The sequence below is a fragment of the Trachypithecus francoisi genome, unplaced genomic scaffold, assembly GCF_009764315.1.
Source record: "Trachypithecus francoisi isolate TF-2019V2 unplaced genomic scaffold, Tfra_2.0 Lachesis_group15, whole genome shotgun sequence".
NCBI classification, from domain to species: Eukaryota; Metazoa; Chordata; class Mammalia; order Primates; family Cercopithecidae; genus Trachypithecus; species Trachypithecus francoisi.
In genome coordinates this window covers 66,334,942-66,348,238 of record NW_022681460.1, presented here as the reverse complement: position 1 = coordinate 66,348,238, position 13,297 = coordinate 66,334,942, and the positions used below count along the sequence as shown (strand labels likewise).

General features: G+C 38.9%; 1 protein-coding gene across 3 annotated transcripts in view; it reads left to right on the top strand.

Moving 5' to 3' along the window:
• The first annotated feature begins 206 nt into the window (after window positions 1-206).
• The window catches only part of TAB2 (TGF-beta activated kinase 1 (MAP3K7) binding protein 2), a 90,642-nt gene continuing 77,551 nt past the window's right edge, over window positions 207-13,297 (top strand). For 2 of the 3 annotated variants that reach the window (XM_033235120.1, XM_033235122.1), the window contains exon 1: window positions 207-489. The gene's annotated coding sequence lies outside the window, so the exon portion shown is untranslated. The remainder of the gene's footprint in view (window positions 490-13,297) is intronic. The other variant, XM_033235123.1, reaches the window with a different exon arrangement.

Sequence of the window (13,297 nt, the reverse complement as noted above, 5' to 3'; positions counted from 1 at the left end):
TCTCGCGGTGTTTGCCGGCCGCCGCGCCGCCATATTGTGTGACAGTATTTTGATTTGGACTGGGCTGGCAGAGCCGCGGCGAGAGCGAGCGAGAGCTGGGGGGGTGGGGGGAGGGCAGGCGAGCGCGAGGGGGGTGGGGGCAGAGGGAGGTGGGGAGGCCGAGCTAGCCGGAGCCGAGGATCGGGGAGCGGCGACGCCGCCCAGCCGTCGTTTTTGATCTGCTACAGCCGCCGGCGGGGCGACCCAGCCCGACCCCCTCCCCTCCCCCTCAGCCAGGAGCGGTGGCGGCGGCGGCGGCCGGAGGGAGTTGGCGGCGGCGGGCGAGCGGAGGGGGCTGAGCGGGGAGGGAGGGAGGGCTGAGGTGTCCCCCCTGCCGGGTGGAACCGGAGGCGGCGGCGGCGCTGGCGGCGGCGACGGTGGAGACGGCTGCCCTAGTGGGAGAGGCGGCGGCGGCCGAGGAGGAGGAGGGGGAAGCGGCGGCGGCGAAGGGTAAGCGGACAGCGCTGCCGGGCCTCGGCGGGATCCCCAGCTCGGCTCTCCCCTCATCGCCCCGCACCCCCCTCCGTCTGGAAGGGGCTCTGCCGCCTCGCGAGGCCCGTGCGGGGCGTCCGCTTCTAACTCACACTTTTCCTCCCTCCGCCTCTTTCCTTCCCCCAGTGGCGAGACGGAGAGGGAGGCCCCCTGAGTCCCCCAGTCCGGTGGGGGTGGGGAGCATCGGGCCGGGCCTGGGCTCCGGGGCGTCCGTGCAGGGGGGAGGGGGAGCTTCATTGGAATCGTGCGCCGGGGAGAGCCCGGGGTGGGGGGAGGGCCCAAGGGGCTGGGGAGGGCCCCTCCCTGCGTCGGCGCCCCCGACCCGCCCCCAGGCATGTGTGAGATGGGGGCGGGGGAGGAAAAATCTCCTTTTGGGGAGCCGAGGTCTAGTTAAAGATAATTTAGGGGCGGGGGTTTTAGGGGAGAGACACGGGGCAGTTATGTGAGGGTCGGGCGAGGGGGAGAACATCGTTCCCTTGCCCATCTTGGTTTTCTGCAGCTCTTTGAAGTGGGGGCAAGCCTTGCTGTGAATATGTGGCCCCTTAGATCTCACTGGATGTTTCTAGTTTTCTGTCCCATCAACCTCAAACCCTATGATTGTGGTTGAGGCAGGGAGGCTGCAAGGGTCTCTTGGCGGTGCCTAACAGGTGACAGGTGGATCTTTCTGTTGCTGATGCTGTGAGATGTTCAGGCAGAGTTGTGCACTAAAGTGTCAGAGACCGTGTGAGTTTGTATTTATGTGTTTGGCCATGTTTCATTCCATATATAGTATATTTGAGATGTTAGGTTTCCATTCTTCAAGTCAGCTTAATTGTTGTGGATAAATTCTTCAAATGTTTCTGATAAGAGGGGTTTCCAGGAGAGTGGAGGGAATTCGCAGCTTCACAGGGGTTTCTCCGTAGTTCATGAAATTCAGGCCCCCAGTGCAGGCTGTTGAGTGCCCTTATTCATTGGAAACTTCTTGAACGCTAAGATCGTATTCAGAGCAACTGTACGGCAATATAATTTTGCATCCATTTTGTATGTTTTAGGTAAGTTTGTAAAGTGTCTTAATTTGGGGGTCAGATTGATTCCCATTTTAGAAAAGGAATTTCGTTTCCGCTTTAGCATACTCTAAAGATGATGATGATCATTTTGCAATTCCAGATTGGACCGGGAAATTTGGTGGGCATGGAATAGAAAAAAATGAATTGCTTTCATTTTTTTCACTTCTGCTTACCACACTCTTCATACAGTAGCAGAGTATTGACACCTTTTCAAAAATATCTTTGCATTCTTTGTAACAATGAAATCACGATTTTAAACTTTGACGGTTTGAAACTTTAAATTTTGAAACCATGGCAGTTTGTAATAAAGGAAGACTTGTTTTTCTTTTGTTGTATGCTTTGGCTGAGCATTTTAATTAGAAACAATGGGAAGAATTGTTAGATACGTGAGCTATAGGCTAAATTAGGGTACAGTTAGTTTAAGGATTCTACTGCTTTTAAAAAACATGTATGGAACGAATATGTTGAACGATGGTACTATCAATGTGTTAACAGGAAATAGAACAAAAATTCCAGTGATTCAGAACTTCTGTTTGGGTTTTTCCCTCATAAGTCTAATCAGTTTCTAATAGAGGGTGCGTAAGTTTTAAATCTTTCAAGAATCAAACTAAAAGTTGAATATATCAATTATAGATGAATAAGTTATCCCTTGCGTATACTCCATTATTTCTTTTTTCTCTTGTGTGCATCGAATAACTTTTCCTGAATTTAAAAGTATTCTCTTAAGGACACCAATGAAATGCTACTATTGAATCCCCTTTAGTTAACTGTTTCATAGTAGAACGTGTGCTTTAGTGACTCATTAAGAAGTGGGTAAAATAATGAGAACCTCATCAAATACGTGTTTTCTGAAAAATAAATTTTAACTTAATCACATTTGATTGAAATCACATTTACGCTTGGTCCTCTATTTAATGGAAAAAAAGCACTTGCCTTCAGCTGAGGGTATTGCTAAGACTGGGAAACAATTTTTTTTTTTATTTTGTTTTTGTTTTCTTTTCTTTTTTTTTTTTTTTTTTGAGACAGTCTCTCTCTGTCGCCCAGGCTGGAGTGAGTGCAGTGGTGCGATCTTGACTCATTGCAACCTCCGCCTCCGGTCAAGCGATTCTCCCACCTCAGCCTCCCTAGTAGCAGGGATTACAGGCGCCCGCCACCACGTCCGGCTAATTTTTGTATTTTTAGTAAAGACGAGGTTTCACCGTGATGGCCCAGCTGGCCTCGAACTCCTGACCTCAGCTGATCCACCTGCCTCGGCCTCCCAGACACCTAATGAAGTGAGGTTTTTAAACTCCGCAGTTACGTAAGCAGATCCCCACTTAGGTCAGTATTGAGAATTGCTTCTTTAATATTAACAACATCTTACACTTGGGTAAATGTCTTATTACATTTGTGTCTTGACAGAAATAGTTTATTCTACATCCGTAGTTTTCCCAATAAGGAAAATTTGTTTTCACAAAATACTGTTTAAAATGAAATGTACATATATGTATCTGTGAACATACTGCATTTTGAAAAGTAAGTATAATGTAGGCTATTTTACTTTATGAGTTACTTGCAAAAAAAAGTCCTTGAGGAATGTCTATTTTCTAAAACAGCATTTTTTTTAAGTTATATAAGCAGATCAAGACTAAAAGTTTATTTTTTATCATATTTTAGAATTTTTGCCTTGTTATAGATATTTTGGGGGAAGTTCCTGATAATCTTTTCAATATATAAAGTTCATAAATTAAACTGTAATTGAAAAATCGAAATTGTAATTCCATTATATCTCTCTCTGGCCAGGTTCCCATGACCCAGAACACTAGTAGCACTTTTCCTTTGTTTCACTTGTATCATCTTTATTTGATCTAATATTGGGTCTCTCTAGAATAGAAGGATTATGAGGTAGTAACAGAGGTACATGTGAAGATTGGGCAAAACAGTAATAAGGAGGAGAAACAGAGGATAAGATGCCAGCAGAGAATTAGATGAAAAGTTTTAGGCAGCTAGGAATGTGGAGATATGGGCAGCGGTGGCTGCCAAGCACAGGAAAATGATCATGCTGAACTGTACGAAGGAGATTGTCTCTGAACCGTTTCATAGGTTCTGGCACTCTCTATATGTCATCTTATTTAAAACCCTCTGTATTAAAATGATAAGAATTTGGAAACATTGAAATTATATGAAATTTAAATGTATGCATATTCATGTGTTTTTGCCTCTGGCTCATATTTCCAGTATACTTAAAGTATTTTAACATTTTGTTTCTTATTCTGGTCCTAAAAAATCAAGGAGGCTGTTTACTCAGAAAGCTAAAAAACCTGAGTAAGTACTCTTAGAAGTTATACTTTTTATGTTTTCTTTAGTTAATCACTAAACTTGACTGATCTTGATAAAACTAAGGAATTAGAGATTGCTAAGAGGGTGCTATCTTTTTCTAAGTATCCCGTCTCTCAAAACAGCCTGTTTACTAGCAAGTGGTACTTTACCTACATTCATTCAGCCTCCTAAGAAAAGAAAAAGATGCCAGAATAATGATCACACAGCTCCTAAATTGAGGTTATGCATTTTACTTGGATTTTTATTGGCTCATTTTACAGAATATGTTTACTTTATTCCTATTCCTGAAGGAATGAGCACAGTGAGAAGTGTCAGCTGATGAGTGATGTTTCAGGACATCCAAGTCAGAATTATCACAAAGTAAAATTGTGTATGTTTATATGAGTAAAAGATGTCTATGAAAATTGATTAAAGTTTTGGCACTTAAAAGTGCATTTGTTCAAAATTTAATTTACATACACCCCCTTACCTTTATGTTTCATAAATGAGGCTTTGCTGAATGTGACTTTTGATTTGCCTTATTCATGTTTAATGTAAAACTTTAGTAAGAAATTTTATTTAATTTCTAATCATGTATACCAGTTAAGAATATGATACCCAGGGATTGACATCCTGCATAATAAAGGGAAAGGAACTAATATTTATTGAATGCCTACTGTGTGCCAAGCTTTTCTTCATTTCAAAAATATTTATTGAGCACTTATTACGTGCTAGGGACTCTTCCAGATGCTAGAGGTGCTGTATTGAAGAACAGATAAAAATAGCTGTTTTCATATAGTTTACATTTAGTGGTAAAAGACTTAATAAATGAGTACAGTGTGATATGCCTGGGAGAAAACAGTAGTGTGCGGAAAAATAAAACAGAAAAGGGAGTTAGGGAATGAACAGTACTTACTGATCTTTTTAAAAGCTGTGTAATGGGTATTATCCTTGATTTCAAAAAGCAAAACCTATCCCATACATAAAATTTTTGCTCTAAGAATACACTTCAAATTTCAGAACACAATTATATTTGTACTTCAAAGTTAGAGTTTCAACCGTAATTCCTATTGTTAGTACTTCAGAAAACTATTTTATGGCTGGATAGAAAATTGGAATTTTGAATCCTGATTTTGCCACTTACTAGCTTTGCCACTAGGTTTGGGACCAGTTACAATTCGTTAGCTTCTCTGAGCTTGTTTTCCTCTGTGTAAAATGGATATGATATCTTTTTTTTTCTGGTGAAGGAACATTGTGTCATATCTTGTTGAATAGGTTGATGAGCTGTATCTCAGCATTTTAACAAGTAAACAACAAATACTGTATAAAATTCCAATTCATGTAAATACTTTAAAAATATTTAGTACAGTGCCTGGCACATAGTAAGTATAGAGTAAATGTTTGCTTTTTGTCATTATTTTACTTGTTAATTCGAAGAATCTGTTATATAAATTATTAAGGAACGTTTTTGCAAAGATAAAATAACTCAAATTGTGAATGGGACTTTTGAGGAAAAGTGGAATAACCATGCAAGTTGCAATACTTATTTTCATGTTTAGACTGGAAGATCACGAAACAGCACCTCAAGGGCAAAACATGTCTTCCTTTCAGTCTTTACTTCACGTTGTTTTCAGTGCTTGTCCTGTAGTTAAGAGCTCAAGAAATACTGTGTGTTAAATGTTGAATGGTTCTTAGTGATCATTTTTCGTAGATTACAGCTCTTTTTGTAGTAAACTCCTGAGTCTGAAAAGTGGCTGCACTGGAATCTCTACTTTTAATTTTAAGCACTGACAAGATATTATTATGCAAAGTCTTTTAAATGCTATTATTTGAATCTAGCCAAAAGTTCAAAAAATATTCTAGAAATTGAGAGGAAGAAATCAATTATTTGTAGCTAGATTAGTCTTCATTAACCTATTTCTATGATGTTGTTGGCAGCAAAGTGAAAAAGTAATACAGAAGTTTTTAAAACAGTAGAAGAAAATTCATGAATAATTATTTGCTCTTAACTGTTAAAGAACAAGTTTACCTTATCTTTTTAAGATAATTTCATGAAAGTGTAGATTTGTCCTGGCTTTATGGATTAAATAGCTTGGTCATTTACTTACAATATATCCTGTGATACAGGAAATACTGGTGTTTTCACTGAAAAGTGAAAACATCCACCAGCATCCCACCTCCCATCTTCACAGTAACCATTCTTAAGATGCTTAAATCTTAGTACCAGTCAATTCTTTCCTGTTCTGTTGTAAGTTATCCTCCACCTAAAGAATAATAATTTTAGCTTTCCCCAAACTTAAGTCTTCTGTCAAGTTCTGAGGCTTTTAGTCTTTTACCCAAAATATTTCTTGGATTTTTAAAAAGTTCCCGACAAAGCATGTATTGTGTGCTTTATATTTGAATATGAACAAATAGGGTGAAAAGTATATCATTTTAGTATTTGGTGTGCCACATTACAATTTTAGAAATCAGATAGAAATACATACAACTGAACATTTTATACTCTTGTAATTTTTTTGTTTCTTTGCTTGTTTTGAACAATACTACAGGACAAATAATTCCTACAAGGTGTCAGTTTGAGTGGCTTCAGAAAGAAAGTCCGATTTGCCTCCAACAAGTACAAGAAACAAGAGCAGTATAAGAATTTGTAGTATTTTAATTGCCTTGTGTGTGTGTGAAAGAGTAATTTTTGCTCTGTAAATTTTTATTCCCCAGTTTATTAACCATCATCTGAATCATTAAATAATATTATTCATATTTTGAATTTTAGCTTAAAGTTTTACTCTCACATTGATATTAAGGAAAATTATTTTTGACCTTTAATATCTTAATGTTTACCTTTTTAATGTTAGCAAAATTGAGCACATCACAAGTTTGCTTCCTGTCGGTTTGCCAGTGAAGCAGGCCAAAGATATTGCTTGGCTCATCAGTATAGAGCCAGTGGCAGTTCAGGGGAGTGACTTTCCATTCCTCATCAATGAGAGAAAATACTTGCTAATGCAAATGAAAACTTGAACTCGGCAACTTGACCTTGCAGAACATTGTCCTCAGGCCAGGCAAGTTTTGTTTAGTCAGAGAAATCAGCAAAAGCAGTAATTCTGATATGAACTGGGGCCATGGGGTAGAAGAGACTTTACCTGGTTTTAAACTGTGTAAAATATTCCTTTGGAGTGTAGTTACACAATCATAGCTCACTGCAGTCTCAAAATCCTGGGCACAAGCCTTCCTCCCACCTCAGCCTCCTGAGTAGCAGGGACAACAAGTGTGCGCCACTACACCCAGCTGATTTCTAAAAATTTTTTGTAGAGACAGGATCTCCCTTTGTTGCCCAGGCTAGGAAAATACTGCTTTTGATTTTGAGTTGATCTCTTTGTTAATTTGTCAGCTTCTCAGCCCCCACCACTTTAACTAAATATCTTAATTTTACCATGTTGGGAGTCAGTGAAGTATAATAAGAAAAGCTCTGGGCTTTAAAATCATATGAGCCCAAGTTCAAATCTGAGTTCTGTTGCTGACTGTAGCTATGTGGTTTTAGGCATCATTCACAATCTTTGAGCCAAGGAGTTTTCTTCAGAAAAATGGATATAGTATTACCTACCTTTCATAGAACAGGTGAATTCTTGTTCTAGTTACATTAGGATATGTAGCTTAAATAATGGGAAGTAATTTTACATTTGGAATTTTGCTTTGTTAGGTTTTTTCTTTAAGGTATCTGTCCACTTCATTTTTCCTCAACATATATAATGAAAAAGAATTTCTATACTTTTTAATTTACTGTAACTCCTTAGACCAAAGATGAAACAAACAGAACATCACCATTATTTTTTTAACTACAAAGTAAACATGCGGATTATTAATTATTTGTATTTTTCTTGCCTATTCCTGTGGGGAAAAGCTGCATTTTCTATTTGAAATTAGTCCACAAATCTATAATATAGTTCTTTGTAGGAAAAGCATTAGAAAATTGGCATGGATAAGATTTTGAAAACACCTCAAATACGAGGTTTAATATAATACTATAAAACTTGTGCCACTTGATCTGTGTACTTTTCTATTATATTTATGTTTTAAGAGAATGTCTCGCTATGTTGCCCAGGCTGTACTACAGGGGCACAACCACAGCTCACTGAGGCCTTGACCTCCCAGGCTCAAGCGATCCTCCCACCTCAGCTTTCCGAGTAGCTGGGATTACAGATGCGCACCACAATGCTTAGCTTACTTTGTATTTTTTGTTGAGGAGAGTTCTTCCTATTTTGCTTAGGCTGGTTTGGAGCTCCTAGGTTCAAGCAATCATCTTGCCTTGGCCTCCTACCTAAATATTGGGATTACAGGTGTGAGCTATCACACCCAGTCTGTTTTAACATTATAGCAATGGATTTATATTTCGGTAATAAGTTATCTGTATTACTGTAGTACCAGGAAGAGTAAACAAATGGTATTATTATGTTAAAATGTTAGTTACACAAATAGCATTCAATACTGATTATTACAGCAAAATAGTCTACAGCAGGTACACTGGTTTACTCAGTAGATTGAGACAAAAATTTTTAGCCTGGGTGACAAAGCAAGACCCCATCTCAAAAAAAAAAAAAAAAAAACCTCACTGCGTTTTATTAAGTTCATAGGCTTAGAACATTCTGTAACGTATATACATGGAATCTCTTAGCCTAGAGGTAATAAATACTCTTTAATCTTACACATGTGCAGTTTTTGTGCAATCTGTAAAATAAAACCAGAAGCACAAATAGGAGATTGAACCGTTAATCATTGGATATATGACGTGTTATCATGGCAGAAAGAATTGTAAGGTACATGTTGGTCTTTTCAACCTTGTGTGTGTGTGTTGTTGTTGTTGTTGTTTTGTTTTTTTTGTTGTTGTTGTTTTTTGAGATGGAATCTTGCTCTGTTGTCCAGGCTGGAGTGCAGTGGCACAATCTCAGCTCACTGCAACCTCCGCCTCCTGGGTTCAAGCCATTCTCCTGCCTCAGCCTTCTGAGTAGCTGGGATTACAAGCACCCACTACCATGCCTGGCTAATTTTTGTATTTTTAGTAAAGATGGGGTTTCACCATGTTGGCCAGGCTGGTCTCGAACTCCTGACCTCAGGTGATCTGCCCGCCTCAGCCTCCCAAAGTGCTGGGATTACAGGTGTGAGCCACCGCACCCAGCCTCAGCCATGTTTTTTTAAGTGGTTTTTAGCTTTTGCTGTTGGAAAAGTCGACATGCAGAGTGAAGTATTATGCACAGAAGTTTTATTTTTGTTTTGATGAAATGCCATTATTTAGAAAACCTAACATTTTCAAATCCTTTTGGATAGGTCACTTAATATCAGTAGTAATTAGGTCAGCAAATTAATTTTGCTTTTTTTTAGTTTGCAAGAGTTTCTCTTATGTTCAGCAGAGCTAATACTTGCATAAAAATTTAACTGGGAGAAACTGCCCTTTAAATATTAATATTCAGATCTGTGGTATAAAGCCTATTATATAGATATTTGCTTCCACATTCTTGATATCCTATGGACTATTTTGTCTTTGACGCTTTTCTTTTATACTAGCATTTCCTGGTTGTAGGTTTCTGTTAGTGTTGTCATCATTATAAAAAATAGGCAAGATGGTTGTTTTTTAAAAATTTAGGACAGATTAAATGTTCCTTTTAATTCATTAAGCACAAATTATGGCATAGTTGCTTGGTTAATTTTATTGATTTATTATTTATTTATTTAGAAATAGGGATTTCGTTATGTTGCCCAGGCTGGTCTCAGTTCCTAGGTCCAAGCCATCCTCTTGCCTCAGCTTCCCGAGTAGTTAGGACTATGTATGGCATGCCGCTGAACCTGGCAACTTGGTTAATTTTTAAAAGGCAATTAGTGACCTGACAAACATGAGCGTCTGCTCTTCAGAAGTTAAGCAGCTGTATGTTGCAGATATATGTAGGTGTCACAGTTAGGTAGTTTAGAATTACGAGAAAATGTGCTCAAGGAACCATCCAAGGGATCCATGTCAAGTAAAAGTTGCTAGAAATACAGATATTTTATAATTTGCGTTGAGAGGAACTGTTACTGTTTACCCTATGCTTAGCATGTACCTGAATTGTACTTGACTGAAGTACTGTTTGCTACTCTTAGGATGATTTTATAGGAAATGGAAATATAAGCACATGGAAATGGGGATTTCAGAAGAAAATTCCCACTTCCACATATGACGATTCTGCTTTTTTGCATATAAAAGTACATTGACACATGTTGAATGCCCTTTGAGATTTGTCTAGCTAAGGTAATTGTTTGGCCTGCATGAGACATACTCAATCTCCTCATGAGATATTTCCCCTCATGAACAATGCCATACATTTAAAGGATGATAGAGCCATTGCTGTAATTTTACAAGTGGAACAAGAAGTAAGTACTCTTATTGAAGGTAATTAGTTCATGGGAAGATTGAAGTGGTGATCTTAACCAAACTATTTATCAGTACATCAACTTTTATAGAATATGACATTATCAAAAGAACAGAAACTCCATAGAGCATATTTCATATGTCCTCTATGACATGCTTGTGCAGAATAGCTGTCTAACCCAAGAAATCTTGCCTTACTCATTCTTCCATTGTGTCTCATCTCTACATTCTGTTTGTTTGTTTGAGACGGAGTCTGCTCTGTCCCCTAGGCTGGAGTGCGGTGGTGCAATCTCAGCTCACTGCAACCTCCACCTCCCAGGTTCAAGCCATTCTCCTGCCTCAGCCTCCCAAGGGGCTGGGACTACGGACGCATGCCACCACACCCAGCTAATTTTTTGTATGTTTAATAGAGACGGGGTTTCACTGTGTTAGCCAGGATGGTCTCTCTCTCCTGACCTCGTGATCTGCCCGCCTCGGCCTCCCAGAGTGCTGGGATTACAGGCGTGAGCCACTGCACCCGGCCTCTACATTCCTTATTATTCAAACTACCTTACTTATCCAATAGTTTTGAGTTCCCACTGTGTGCCTGTACTTTGCTAGGTCAAAGGGGTGGACAGATGTGTAAGATACAGTTCTTGTCCTTAAGAGACATATATACAAACGCATGTGATATACTGTGACAAATACTGTGACAGGGTTAAACATAAAATACTTTAGGAATCCATAGGAGGTAGTATCTCCTATGGATAAGGATTAGGCAGTATCTCCTGTTCAGTAAAGGATGAAAGGATATGACAGGGAAATCTTCCTAGGAAAGGTGACACTTAATCTGAGTGTGTATCAGATAGGCAAGGAAGAGAGTTACAGGTTGCAGATAGAGAGGTCTTTTTAGACAGAGAAACACCATGCATGAAGGATGGAGGTAGGAAGGTCCACATGTACACTGTAACTGTGAGTAGTTCTACAGTGCATTAGGTACCAGTGGTGGGTTAGCTGAAAGTGAGGTGGAAAATTAGAAAAAAGAACATTAAGATGTCTGTATACTCCATAAAGGAGATTTGACTTCATCCTTCAAGTGATGGAAGACAAGTTCTTAAATTAACATTCTAAAAAGATTCTCTGGCTGTAGTGCACAAAATACTTTAGAAAAGAGCCAGGCTTGGGAGGAAGAGGCAGGCATATAAGTATCTATTTGAGAGTTGATTAGGACTCGAACTAAGGCACTGATAATGGGGTAATTAAGAAGTATAGGTAACGTGTTTGAGAAGGAAATACTGAATGTGAAGTAAAGCAGTGAAGATCGCACATGCCCTGGCTTTAGTTCCTGGGTGCATAGTTGTGATGGTGATATTCACCAATACGTAACAGACCAGGGTTGCAACAGGTGAGGAAGACGTTTGAGTTCTGTTTGTTGATTTTAAGGTTCTGTGGAGGGTGAAAGAAGAAGACTTCACTTTATATGGAGGAGATTAGAGAAAGCTTCTCTGACTAGATAACATTTGAGCAGGTACATGAATGAAAATAGAGGCAGTAGCAAATGCAGTGGCCCTTAAGTGGGATGTGCTTGCCATCTTCTAAGAGCAGGAAGGCAAATATAATTGGAGCTGAGCGGGGTTGTAGGGAGGAAGTAGGGTAGATGATACCCAACTTTGTATGCTGTTCATGTAGGGTGTTTGGATTGTGATAAGGACTTTAGATTTTACTCAGGATGGGGTAAGAAGTCACCAAAGGGCTTTAAGATAAAATCTAATTTATATTTCCCCCCCTCACTTTTTAGAACATTATTTCTTGGCATTTGTATGTGTGTGGTTTTGTAACATTATTATGTATATGTATAAATTCATGTGACCTTCACAATTAGGTTTTAAAACTGTTTCATCGTAAAGAGACTCCTTTGTTTTACCCCTTAAGTTTCACCTTTCCTTCCAGCCTTAACTCCTGGCAACCACTTACCTGCTTCTGTTCTCTATCACTGTAATTGTCACTTCAAGAATGTTACATAAATGAAATCGTACATGATGTTATCTTTGGAGATGAGCTTTTTTTCGCTCAATATAATCCCCTTGAGATCCTTCCAAATTGTTGCATGTATCAATAGTTCATTCCTTTTTAATGCTACAGAGTTTACCATTGTATGGATGTACCACAATTTGACTTTGGAATTTCCAACTTTGGGTTGTAAAAATAAAACTGCTGTGAACAGCTTTTACAGGATTTTATGTGAAAATATGTTTTCATCTCTGTAGGATAAATTCCCAAGAGTGCAGTTGTTGGGTTGTGTGATAAATGTATGTTTAAATAAGAAACTGCCAGACTTTTCCAGAGTAGCTGTACCATTTTACATTCACACCCCCAGTAGGTGAGAAACCTACAGTTTCTCTGCATCTTCCCCAGCATTAGTATTGTCAGTATTTCTTATTTCACCCAGTCTAATAGTATGTAGTGACCATTAATTTGCATATCCCTAATGGCTAATGATGTTGAACTTATTTTCATGTGCTGCTTTGCTGTCTACGTATCCTCTGTGGTGAAATGTGTTCAAGCCTTTTTGCTCATACTCTAATTGAATTGTTTTGTTTTCTTGTTGAGTTTAGAGAGTTCTTTACACATTCTAGATCCAAGTCCTTTGTTGAATGTGTGATTTACAAATACTCTCTCCTAGTATGTGGCATGTCTTTATAGTCTCTTAACAGGGTCTTTTGCAGAGCAGGAAAAAAAATTAGCTTTGATGAAGTTCATTTTATTCATTTTTTCTTTTACGGATTGTGCCTTTCTTGTCAAGTCTGAGAACACTGGCTAACCTTAGGTCCCAAAGAAAAAAGACTATCCTTCCTTTATTGAATTGCTTTTGTACCTTTGTCAAAAATCAGATAGTCATAATTGTGAGGATCTATTTCTGGATTCTCTGTTCTGTTCCATTGATCTTTGTGCCTGTCCTTCCACCAATACCACACTGATTACTATAACTATATAATAAGTCTTAAAATTAGATAGTGAAATTCCTCTAACTTCATTCTCCCTTTTCAGAATT